We start from the raw sequence: 13,305 nt of genomic DNA on the forward strand, positions 1-13,305 counted from the left end.
GGCTTTTTTTTTTTTTTTTTTTTGGTTGTTTGTTTCTTGAGACAGAGTCTTGCTCTGTCACTCAGGCTGGAATGCCGTGGTGTGATCTTGGTTCACTGCAGCCTCTGCCTCCCGGGCTCAAGCAATTCTCCTGCCTCAGCCTCCCAAGTATCTGGGACTACAGGTGCCCATCACCATGCCCAGCTAATTTTTGTATTTTTAGTAGAGATGGGTTTTCACCATGTTGGCCAGGCTTGTCTTGAACTCCTAACCTCAGGTGATCCACCCATCTTGGCCTCCCAAAGTGCTGGGATTACAGGTGTGAGCCACCATACCTGACCAATGAAAAGGTTTTAAAATTTATTAATTAAAATATAAATTTCTAGGGTGTGGAGATATTATCACCTTTATATTTAGAATGTTATATATTATGTTATATAGAATGTTATATATTTAGAATCTTTTTGTTTTGTTTTTTGAGGCAGGGTCTCCCTCTGTTACACAGGCTAGAGTGCAGTGCCTAATGAGAAAGAGGCTGGAAGGTGGGAGGGTCGCAGAAATATCCTGACTTACTTCTTCTCATACCTTTAGCCTCCTGCCAGTGCCTTCCACTGCATGAACCTGTAGTTAGAAGGCAGCTGACACCAAAAGCTGAACAAACCAGGCTAGGGCAGTCACAGATGCCCACTCCCAGCCACTACACAGAGCAGGGCAGGAAAAGGGCAAGAACTTTATCTGGGAGGAAAAAGATGCAGGCCTAGGAGAGTGTTTAACCTCTTGATTAAATACATAAACTGATGTCCAAACTACCAAAGAGTAGAAGTAACTCCTCTACAAATTAGGTAGACAATTTAGAGTAGTATTTCTCAGACTTAATGTGCATGCAAATCACCTGGGGATCTTGTTAAAATGAAGATTCTGGGCGGGTGACAGTGGCTTATGCCTGTAATCCCAGGACTTTGGGAGGCCAAGGCGGCTGGATCACCTTAGGTCAGGAGTTCAAGACCAGCCTGGCAAACATGGTAAAACCCTGTCTCTACTAAAAATGCAAAAATTAGCTTGGTATGGTGGTGTGTGCCTGTAATCCCAGATACTTGGGAGGCTGAGGCAGGGATAATTGCTTGAACCCGGGAGGTGGAAGTTGCAGTGAGCCAAGATCACGCCACTACACTCCAACCTGGGCAACAGAGCAAGACTCCGTCTCAAAAAAATAAATAAAAAAAAGAAAAAAAAATCAGTAGTTGTGTTAGTCAGAGTTCACTAAAGAAACAGAGTCAACAGACTATGTATCTATATCTTTATATAGAGAGATTTATTTTAAAGAATTGGCTCACATGATTGTGGAGTTTTGGTAAATCCAAAGTTGGCAAGGTGGGCCAGTAGACTGGAGACCCATTGAAGACCTACAGTTCAAATCCAAGAACAGTTTGCTGGCAGAACTTGTTCCTCTTCCAGGGAGGTCAATCTTTGTTCTATTAAGGTCTTTTAATTGAATGAGACCTACCCACATTATGAAGGGTAATTCGCTTTGCTCAAAGTCTATTGATTGGCTGGGTGCAGTGGCTCATGCCTGTAATCCCAGCACTTTGGGAGGCGGGTGAATCACTTGAGGTCAGGAGTTCGAGATCAGCCTGGCCAACTTAGTGAAACACCATCTCTACTAAAAATACAAAAATTAGCCTGGCATGGTGGCAGGCACCTGTAATCCCAGCTACTCGGGAGTCTGCGGCAGGGGAATCACTTGAAACCAAGAGGCAGAGGTTTCAGTGAGCTGAGATCATGCCACTGCGCTCTAACCTGGGCAATAGAGCAAGACTCAGTCTCAAAAAATAAAAAAAGTCTATCGATTTAAATGCTAATTTCATTCCCCCCACCCAAAAAAAAACCCTTTACACAAACATACAGTGTTTCACTAAATATATGGGCACAGTGGACCAAGCAAGTTGACACGTAAAATTATGCCCTAAGGGATCTCTTGTATTCCAGGGTATGTCTCTTCCTTACCTCCATTGTGGAGGAATAGTCCAAGTTCCCTTTGGTAGTCAGGATCATCCCTGCAGACAGCACAGTAATAGGCTTACTTTTTAGCCTACTGATTCAGAGAGCTCAAAGTGGCCAGGTGGCCATCTTAGCTGCCAGTTCAATGGAATCACTGTGACTCCTAGTGGAGGAAGCATTCCTCCCCCTGGAACTGAGATCCCTAGGCCAGCAGAGCATAAAGTATCAGGAACAGGAAACTAAGGTTTCGGTAGTACATCACAAGGGGTAATAATGGGGCCATTCCCATTTCCACCCTTTGTTACTTGAACCCAGGAATCCTGGCTATGGGAGAAATAGCACCCTATATTTGGACATTGATTCAGAGTATCTACACCCTCTTGGGGAACCCTGCCCTAGCCTGGAAAGTATCGCCACTTAGCTGGCACTGTAACTGAGACTGCAAAAGGCCATTCCACAGTTCTGTCAAGCCACCTGCTTCAGGATGGTGGAGAACACCATAAGACCAGTGAATTCCCTGATCAGGGGCCCACTGCAGCTCTTCATCTGCTGTAAATTGAGTTCCTTGATTAGAAGCAATGCTTTGCGGAATACCATGATGGTGGATAAGACATTATGTAAATGCACAGATGGTAGTTTTGGCAGATACATTGCTCGCAAGGAAGAGAAATTTGTACCCAGAGTAAGTGTCTATTCCAGTAAGAACAAAACAATACTGCTCCCATTATGGAAGCAGCCGTATCAGGGACCCAGTGTTGGTCTCTGCTGCTGGCAGATTGGGCACTTGGTGGTGGCCCTAGCCAAGTCAGCCTTAGAGAGTAAAAGTTCATGTTGCTGAGCCCATGCCTAAACGCCATCCCTGCCACCATGTCCACTAAGTTCATGAGCCCAACAGACAACAGCAGTAGCTTGAGAAAGAGGCAAACTTGTGCCCACAGAATGAGTAATCTTATCCACTTGATTATTAAAATACTTCTCTTCTGGGAGGTCACTCTTTAGTGAGCATTCACATGAGACACAAGTATCTTCACATTTTTTTGCCCATTCAGAGTCAACTTCCTTGTCACCAATTTTCCAATCACGTTCCTTCCAAGTCCCTGACCATCCAGCCAAACCACTGGCCACGGCCAGGAATTGGTACATAATTACATATCTGGCCATTTCTCCTTCTAAGCAGAATGAACAACACATTCCTTGCCCCAAGTTCTGCCCACTGGGAATTCTGCCCACTGGAAGTTCTTTACTGCTATCTTTCAGGGGTGTCCCAGAAAGGGATGCAGTACTGCAACTGTTCACTTCTAGGTGGTGTCTGCACTTCATGGACCTGAGTCTTCCCTTCCTCTATCAACACAGAGGCAGGCAGGGAGAGAGAAAGCAATGTAACAGGAGTGGAAATCATGGGCATTCAGGCCAATGCATCATGTAAGCTACCTGCTTTTATTGCTTTTGTTTTTGTTTTTGAGACAGAGTCTCATTCTGTCGCCCAGGCCTAGGCTGGCGTGCAGTGGCGCCATCTCGGCTCACTGCAACCTCTGCCTCCCAGGTTCAGGTGATTCACATGCCTCCTGAGTAGCTGGGATCACAGGCACCCACCACCACGCCCAGCTAGGTTTTGTATTTTTAGTAGAGATGGGTCTCACCATGTTGGCCAGGCTGGTCTTGAACTTCTGGCCTCAAGTGATCCACCCACCTTGGCCTCCCAATGTGCTGGGATTACAGATGTGAGCCCCTGTGCATGGCCAACATAAGTTACTTGTGCTTCAGGGCCTGCTCAGGCCTAATCTAGTAAGCACCGTTTCCATTTGGTGATGGAATGCTGTTGTGCATGCCTAACTTTATGGGTTGGGGGGTCAGAAAACACCTAGTTTATAATGGGCAGCTCAGGTCTAATGGTAACTTGGTGGCCTATGGTTAAGCATTCAGTCTCAAGTAAGGCCCAGTAGCAGGTCAAAATGTCCTTCTCAAAAAGAGAGTAGTTATCTGTAGAGCATGGCAGAGCTCTCCTCCAAAATCCTATGAGCTTGCTCTGGGATTCACCTATAGGGGCCTGCCAAAGGCTCCAAATAACATCCCTATCTACCACCGACACTTCAGGCAGCATTGGATCTGCTGAATCATACAGTCCAGTGGCAGCTTTGACCGGTTACAGAGCCTTCTCTTGCTCGAGGGCCCACTCAATACTATAAGCTTTTTGGTTCACTTGACTTATGGTCTGGAGTAGCACACCCAAATGAAAAAGATGTTGCCTCCAAAATCCAAACAGATCCACTGGGTGTCATGACTCTGTTTTGGTTATAGTGGGGGGCAGGTGTAACAACTTATCCTTCACCTTAGAAGAGATATCTCCACATACCTCACACAACTAGAAATCACACTGAGATAAAGGCCCCTAAATTATTATCATATTTATTTTCCATTCTCTAATATGTAAATGTCTTATCAGTAATTCTAAAGAAGTTTCAACTTCTTGCTCTCTAGTTCCAATCAGCATGGTACTGTCAATGTAATGGACCAATAAAATATCATGTTGTAAGGGAAAAATGGTCAAGATCCCTGTGATGGGCCAAGCACAGTGGCTCATGCCTGTAATCCCAGCACTTTGGGAGGCCGAGATGGGCAGATCACGTAAGCCCAGGAGTTCAATACCAGCATGGACCGCTTAGTGAGACCCCATGTCTACAAAATACAAAAAGTAGCTGGATGTGGTGGTGCACACCTATAGTCCCAGCTACTCTTGAGGCTGAGGTGGGAGGATCACCTGAGCTCACAATGTCGAGGCTACAGTGAGCTGTGATTGGGCCACTGCACTCCTGGGTGACAGAGTGAGACCATGTCTAAAAAAAAAAAAAAAACCCAAAACCAAAACCAAAAACAAACAAACAAAAAAAACATACCCCTGTGAAAATTATAACATAGGACTGTAAGGTTGCTGTATATCTGAAGTAGGACAGTGAGAGTGTATTACTGGCCTTGCCAGGTAGAGACAAACTGCTTCTGGCGGGCCTTATGGACAGCGTGGAGAGAAAAGCATTTTACAGCTCAATAGCTCCATATGAGGCACCAGGAGATGTGTTCATTTGCTCAAGCAATGAAACTACGTCTGGCACAACAGCTGCAATTTGAGTCATCCCCCGGTTAAGCTTGCGACAACCCACGGTCATTCTCCAAGATCCTCTGTTTTCTGGCACAGGGGCCAAATAGGTGAGCTGAATGGAGGTGTGGTGGAAATCACCACTTCTGCATCTTTCAGGGTCTCAACAGTGATATTAATCCCTGCAGTCCCTCCAGAAATGTGTTATTGCTTTTGCTTTATAATTTTTCTAGTTTGAGGCAGGTCTAGTGGCTTCTACTTGGCCTTTCCCACATAATAGTCCTAATTTTGCAGGTGGGAGAACCAACACGGGCCTTCTGCCAGTATGCTGAGTATGACTATTGCAATTACACATGCTGGAACTAGGAGAATAACCATATGATGTGTTTGGGCATGCCCTATGCCTACTGTGAGATGATGGACTTCAGACAAAACTCTATTGATTAAATGCCCATAGTTTGACTGGCAGGCCACAGTGACTTTTTGGGTCTTCTAGAATTTGACAGTCAGTGTCCAGTAATCCAAAAAAGGCTGATTATTTCCTTTTCCCCAATACACAGTCACCCTGATAAAAAGCTAAATGTCCCTCTGGGAAAGGCTGAAAGAAAGTGTAACCATTGTATAAATTTTTGGCAGTGTTCCAAGGTTCTTCCTCAAGATGACCCAACCTTCCCTTCATTCATAGGGTTCTAGGTTTGTAAATTGTGTCAAGACTGAGAACTGGGGCTGTGTGATGGGTCATGCCTGTAATCCCAGCACTTTGGGAGGCTGAGGCTGGTGGATCATTTGAAGTCAGGAGTTCGAGACCAGCCTGGCCAACATGGTGAAATCTCGTCTGTACTAAAAATACAAAAGATTAACCAGGCATGGTAGTATGTTCCTGTATTTCTAGCTACTTGGCAGGATGAGGCGCAAGAATTGCTTGAATCTGGGAGGTGGAGGCTGCAGTGAACTGAGATTCCACCACTGCACTCCAGCCTGGCAACAGAGAGAGACTCTGTCTCACAGAAAAAAAAAAAAAAAAAAAAAAAGACTGGGAACTGACTGAAGAGCTACGATTCTGTTTTCATGATTCAGTTAGGCTTCCATTCGTCTGACTTAGAACTCTTCTGTATTTACGGATCATGTCAGAATTTGGTAAACATCCTGTCTCTTTCGATCCTAGAACACTGTGGATAACTTGCTGACACCGCATGTCTCCCCAAGTTAGACTACTCAGATTGTTGCTTTGACTCTGCTGTCCATGGCGGAAACCACATCCACCTTGCCCCTGCCACCCTGGGGCTCAGCTGTTCCCATTGTATTTAGGTTTCCCAATTCAGTGACAGTAATTTCCCACTGTAATTTCTGGCCTAAAGAGAAGAGGGATCACAGGGTTGAGGCTTCCCTCAGATACTTATTTCTCAGAGTCATAACAAAAGGTGTGTCCTAGGCTCACGCCCAGGAGGCGGAGGTTGCAGTGAGCCGAGATCGCACCACTGCACTCCAGCCTGCGACAGAGCGAGACTTCATATCAAAAAAAAAAAAAAAAGAAGGTGTGTCCACAGGGCCCTCCCAGGATGGATGAGTAAGTCTTGAATGATGAATCCACTCTAACATTCCAATCTTTCTAAGGGTTTGAATCCCTTCCCGTCAGTAAACCGACATAGGTCTGGTATTTCAAGTTCATTTACTGTGGGCCACCTTACGATCCATGTGTCAATCAACTAACCTAACTGACTGTTAGAACACTAATTCCCAAAGCTGCAACATCAAATGCAGAATCTCTGCTTAGTGGGTTCATGTCAATAAATTTGGTCTAATATAATTTTATGTTTTCTTCCACGCTTATCTCAGGCCCTTAATATTTATTCCTACACATGTTCCCCAGGTTTCTGTCTGTATAAATTAGAAACATAAGAAGTTATTTTGAAGTGTACTGCACCTCCTTCTGGGTTGCACTTTAGAGGTCTCTGAGACTAGAAATAGCAAGGTCTGAACACAGTGGTTCATGCCTGTAATTCCAGCACTCTGGGAGGCCAAGGCAGGCGGATGACCTGAGATCAGGAGTTTGAGACCAGCCTGGGCAGAGTGGTGAAACCCTGTATCTATTAAAAATACAAAAATTAGCCAGGCTTAGTGGCCTATGCCTATAATTCCAGCTACTTGGGAGGCTGAAGCAGGAGAATCGCTTGAACCTGGGAGACGAGGGCTGCAGTGAGCTGAGATCATGCCTCTGCACTTCAGCCTGGGCAACGAGAGGAAAACTCCGTCTCAAAAACAAAGAAAGAGAAAAAGACGGAGAAAGAAGGGAAAATGAGGAGGGGTAGGCAACCAGACAACAACCAGAAAGAAAGTTACTGGTTTTCTTTACTTGTAATACCTACAATTAAACAAAATCATGAAAAAGCCATCACTGAATTCCAGCGGCAGGTCTTTTCCAATGATTGTAAAGATTTTAAAGTCATTAACATAGATTGAGCAACTACAATGCATATATTTTCACACATATAAAACAAACATAGTGTAAATTTTCAGACAGAAACATTAAGCAATTACAATGCTAGGAAGGTCGGACGCGGTGGCTCACGCCTGTGATCCCAGCACTTTGGGCAGCCGAGGCAGGCAGATCACGAGGTCAAGAGATCGAGACCAACCTGGCCAACATGGTAAAACCCCCGTTTCTACTAAAAATACAAAAATTAGCTGGGCAAGGTGGCACGTGCCTGTAGTCCTAGCTATTTGGGAGACTGAGTCAGGAGAATCACTTGTACCTGGGAGGTGGAGGTTGCAGTGAACTTAGACAACTGCACCCCAGCTTAGCGACAGAGCAAGAGTTCATCAAAAAAAAAAAGTTAGGAAAAGAAATTATATAAACATAAAATCCAGAAATGACAACATTGGTCATTGAAGTTTGCTATATTAAAAACAAACATTAAAATTCGTCATTATTACCAGTAAACATTTACTGAGTCTTTACATGAGATACTACTGTCTGGGATAGTGCTAAAGTACACTTTATGAATTAAGACCCTGTGCCTTTCTAGTTCTCACAATGTGTTCTGGGATCCCTGAGAATCCCCTTCCACTGGGAGACCCTCGAGGTCAAAGCTTTTTGTAATAACAATAAGACTTTATTTGCATTTTCACTGACATTCTCTCTGGGTAGTCAGTGCCACAGTTACCCAGAGGCTATATGACATGTGATATCACAAAATATTTAATGCAGACATAGCCATGAAATGTGGCTTTCTTCTGTTGAGCCAGACCTAAAGAGAGTTGCAAAAATGTAAATTAATGCCACTCTTCTCACTAATTGTTTTTGTTTGGGGAAATATAGCACTTAGGGAAATAACAAATCAAGGCAATGATCAGCAACTATTAGGTAATAGAAGCCAAAAAAGCAGATGGAGAACTTTACAATGGATGAAGCAGGCATTGCCTTGTCTGTGATATTAAGATTGATCACTGCATCACCTAAATGCAGTGATCAATCTTAATATCACAAAGTATCAACTGAACATGATGTACCACTATCCAGGTAATCTGGATACCACTATCCAGGTCATCTTTATTTATTTTAGAGACAGAGTATCTTTATGTTGCCCAGGCTGGTCTCAAACTCCTGGCCTCCTAATGATTCAGCCTCCCTAGCAGGTGGGACTGCACTGCAGCTGGCTCACCACAAAACACAAAACCATCAAATAATCTTTTCTTTTTTTTTTTTTTTTTTGAAACGAGAGTCTCACTAGTCACCCATGCTGGAGGTGCAGTTGTCCGGTCTCAGCTCTCTGCAACCTCCAAATCCTGGGTTCAAGAGATCCTCCTGCCTCAGCCTCTTGAGTATCCAGGAACACGGGCATGCACAACCGCACCTGGCTAATTTTCGTATTTTTTGCAGATACAGGGTTTTGATATGTTGCCCAAGCTCTTCTCAAACTTTTGAGCTCAAGTGATCCACCTGCTTCGGCCTCACATGGTGCTGGGATTACAGGCGTGAGCCACCGTGACTGGCTGCAAAATTCTTCAGAGAAAGAGAAAAAATACATTGCAAAATGTCCTGTTTTCTTTAACAAACCAAGTGTGAAGAAAGAGAGGGAGGAGTTTACTCACTAAACAAGCAAATGCAATGTGTAAACTTCTCAGCCCTATTAGACCTAATGTTCTCTTTTCCTATACACTTTTTAAAATAGACATTACTTTCTTTTTTTTTCTGAGACAGAGTCTCACTCTGTCACCCAGGCTGGAGTGCAGTGGCGCAATTTCGGCTCACTGCAACCTGTGATTCCCGGGATCATGCAATTCTCCCTGCTCAGCCTCCCGAGTAGCTGGGATTACAGGTGCCTGCCACCACACCTGGCCAATTTTTTTGTGTATTTTTAGTAGAGATAGGGTTTCACTATGTTGGCCAGGCTGGTTTTGAACTCCTGACCTCAACTCCACCGACCTTGGCCTCCCAAAGTACTAAAAGTACAGGCGTGAGCCACTGCGCCCGGACTAGACTTTACTTTGTAGAGCGGTTTTTGGTTCACAGTAAATTTGACTGAAAAGTACAGAGAGTTCTCATATACCCCCTGCTCTGACACAACCTTCTCTGGCATCAACATCACACATCAAAGTGGCACGTTTGTTATAACTTATGAACTCATACTGCCACATCATCTCATACAAACATTTTGACATTTCCTTTATTGTCCTGATAGAAGATTCATGGAATATATGATTGATCCAGAATCACGGTTTTAAAAAACAAGAAATATGATTCCATGACTAGAATAAAAAGACAAAATTAAAGTAATTTATAAGGTTTTAAGTGCAACTCAATATGCAAGTAATCAAGGAATACTACTTTGGGAGACAATAAAGTTGATAGATGTTTGTACCCACTTAAAATGATTAAGTGGGTATTTAAAATTAATAAGAAGATAAGAAGCCATTATGAACAAGAGGTAAAATAAACAAAATTGCAGGCCAGGTGTGGTGGTGCATGCCTGTAATCCCAGCATTTTGGGATACCAAGGCAGGAAGATTGTTTCAGGTCAGGAGTTTGAGACCAGCCTGGGCAACATACTAGGACCCCATCCCTTAAAAACAAACACACAAAATTGCAGAGAAACAGATAAAAACTAGAGTTAGGGCTGTTCACAGTGGCTTAAGCCTGTAATCCCAACCCTGGGAGGGGAAGGTGGGAGGATTACTTGAGCCTACAAGTTCGAGTACAGCCCTGGCAACATAGTGAGACCCCATCTCTACAAAAAAATTAAAAATTAGCTAGGCATGGTGGTGTGTGCCCGTAGTCCCAGCTACTCAGAAGGCTGAAGCAGAAGAATGGCTTAAGCCCAGAGGCCAAAGCTGCAGTGAGCTGTGATCACGCCACTGCACCACAGTCGGGCAACAGAATTGAGTGGCATGATTTCTTAAACAAATCTTAGATCCTGTCTAAGAAAAAATATATACGTGTGTGTGTGTGAGAGATATAGAAAACAAATAGCGAAATGGTAGAAGTTAGTCCTTCATTGTCAGTGATTCTTTCAAATGTAGATAGTTTAAATTCTCCAATTAAAAGACAGCTGGCAAACTGCATGTATGTCTTGAGACAGGGTTTCACTCTTGTTGACCAGGCTGGAGTGTAATGGGGAGATCTCGGCTCACCGCAACCTCCACCTCCCAGGTTCAGGCGATTCTCCTGCCTCAGCCTCCTGAGTACCTGGGATTACAGGCATGTGCCACCATGCCCGGCTGATTTTTGTATTTAGTAGAGACGAGGTTTCCACCATATAAATCAGGTTGGTCTCAAACTCCTGACCTCAGGTAATCCACCTGCCTTCGCCTCCCAAAGTGCTGGGATTACAGGCATGCACCACCACACCTAGCCCATTTATTTTATATTAAAAAATAGAATGAACGGGCGCTGTGGCTCACGCCTGTAGTCCCAGCTCTTTAGGAGGCCAAGGCAGGAGATCCTCTGAGGTCAGGAGTTCAAGACTAGCCTGGCCAAAAAGGTAAAACTCTGTCTCTACTAAAAATACAAAATTAGCCGGGTGTAGTGGTGCATGCCTGTAATCCCAGGTACTTAGTAGGCTGAGGCAGGAGAATCGCTTGCACCCGGGAGGCGAAGATTGCAGTGAGCTGAGATTGTGCCATTGTACCCCAGCCTGGGTAGCAAGAGCAAAACTTCATCTCAAAAAAAAAAAAAGAGAGAGAGAGAGAGATGGGGTCTTGCCATGTTGCCCAGGCTGGTCTTAAACTCCTGGGTTCAGGTAATCCTCCCACTGTTGCCTCCCAAAGTGCTGGGATTAGAGGCATGAGCCAAGATGCCCAGCCAAAAACTGTATTTAAAAAAAATAAAGGCCGGGTGCAGTGGCTTACACCTGTAATCCCAGTACTTGGGAGGCTGAGTCTGGTGGATCGCTTGAGGCCAGGAGTTGGAGAGCAGCCTGCCCAACATGAGGAAACCTGTCTCAACTAAAAATTCAAAAAATGAGGTGGGTGTGGTGACATGCACTCGTTGTTACAGCTACCTGGGAGGCTGACGGAGGCGGGAGAATCACTTGAACCTGGGAGGCACAGGTTGCAGTGAGACAAGATTGTGCCACTGCACTCCAGCTGGGCAACAGAGAAAGACTCCATCTCAAAAAAAATAAATAATAAAAATTTGACTACATACTTTTTTTACTTTAAAGAGATGAGGTCTTGCCACGTTGCCGGGGCTAGTCTCGAGCTCCTGGGCTCAAGCAGTCCACCCATCTCAGCCTCCCAAAGTGCTAGGATTACAGGCATGTGCCACCAAGCCCTTACATAAAAAATTTAAAACTTCTTTATATCAAAGGACACAATTAACATAGTGAAAGGCAGCCAACATGCCTGGCTAACTTTTGTATTTTTTTTAGGGACGAGGTTTTGCCATGTTTCCCAGACTGGTCTCAAACTCCTAAGCTCAAGGATTTTGCCCACGTTGACCTCTCAAAATGCTGGGATTACAGGTGTGAGCCGCTGAACCCAGCCAGAAAATAATTTTTAAAAAGGGAAAAAAATCCACGTGTACAAAGCTATTTACTGAATAACAGCACCTCTAAAATAGAAAAAAATTCAATTAAGGATTAATGCAAACATTGGTATATCGATCCAACAAAATGTGCAGTCACAAAGTAACACACAAAAGTTTGCAGGTGACTTAAGCCTGTAATCCCAGCACTTTGGGAGGCCGAAGCAGGTGGATCACCTGAGGTCGGGAGTTTGAGACCAGACTGACCAACATGGGGAAACCCCGTCTCTACTAAAAAATACAAAATTAGCCGGGCATGGTGGTGCATGCCTGTAATCCCAGCTACTCAGTAGGCTAAGGAGAATCACTTCAACCTGGGAGGTGGAAGTTGTGGTAAGCCGAGATCAGGCCATTTTTCACTGCACTCTAGCCTGGGCAACAAGAGGGAAACTCTCTCTCAAAAAACAAAAAAAGAACTTCTAAACCTGATTGAAGTTTTTCTGATTGAAGCTTTAATGGAGTGTTATTTATTTATCAAGGCCTCTTTGGCGAGCCTGGGGAATCAGCAAAGGGGAGGAGGGGTGTGGGGTTGATACCCTGACTCTCTCTACCCTTGAGCAAGGGCAGGGGTCCCTGAGCTGTTCTGCCCCACACTGAAGGAGCTGAGGCCTGGGTGATTTATTTATTGGGAAAGTGAGGGAGGGAGGGAGACTGACTGACAGCCGTGGGTGGATGGATGGTGGGGTGGGCCCTCTCCAGGGTGCCAGTTCAGGGCCCCAGCTGCCCCCCAGGATGGATTTGAGACAGGAGAGGTGAGTGGGGGACCTTCACTGATGTAGTGGGCAGGAGGGGTGGTGACGGCCTCCCCCAGCCCAGACTTGTGGTCCCTCCTGTGGTGTCTGAAGAGCCTGCCTCCCCACTGCTCTGCCCCACCCTCCAATCTGCACTTTGATTTGCTTCCTAACAGCTGTTCCCTCCTGCTTTGGTTTTAATAAATATTTTGATGACGTTAAAAAAACAACAACAACAACAACAACAACAAAAAATTTTAGATTACTTTCTAAAATTCAACAATAACAAGAAGCCGGGCGCGGTGGCTCAAGCCTGTAATCCCAGCACTTTGGGAGGCCGAGGCTGGTGGATCACGATGTCAAGAGATCGAGACCATCCTGGGCAACATGGTGAAACCCCGTCTCTACTAAAAATACAAAAAATTAGCTGGGCATGGTGGCACGTGCCTGTAATCCCAGCTACTCAGGAGGCTGAGGCAGGA

Source organism: Sapajus apella, unplaced genomic scaffold (assembly GCF_009761245.1).
Source record: "Sapajus apella isolate SASKATOON/1434 unplaced genomic scaffold, GSC_monkey_1.0 scaffold114, whole genome shotgun sequence".
Lineage (NCBI taxonomy): Eukaryota > Metazoa > Chordata > Mammalia > Primates > Cebidae > Sapajus > Sapajus apella.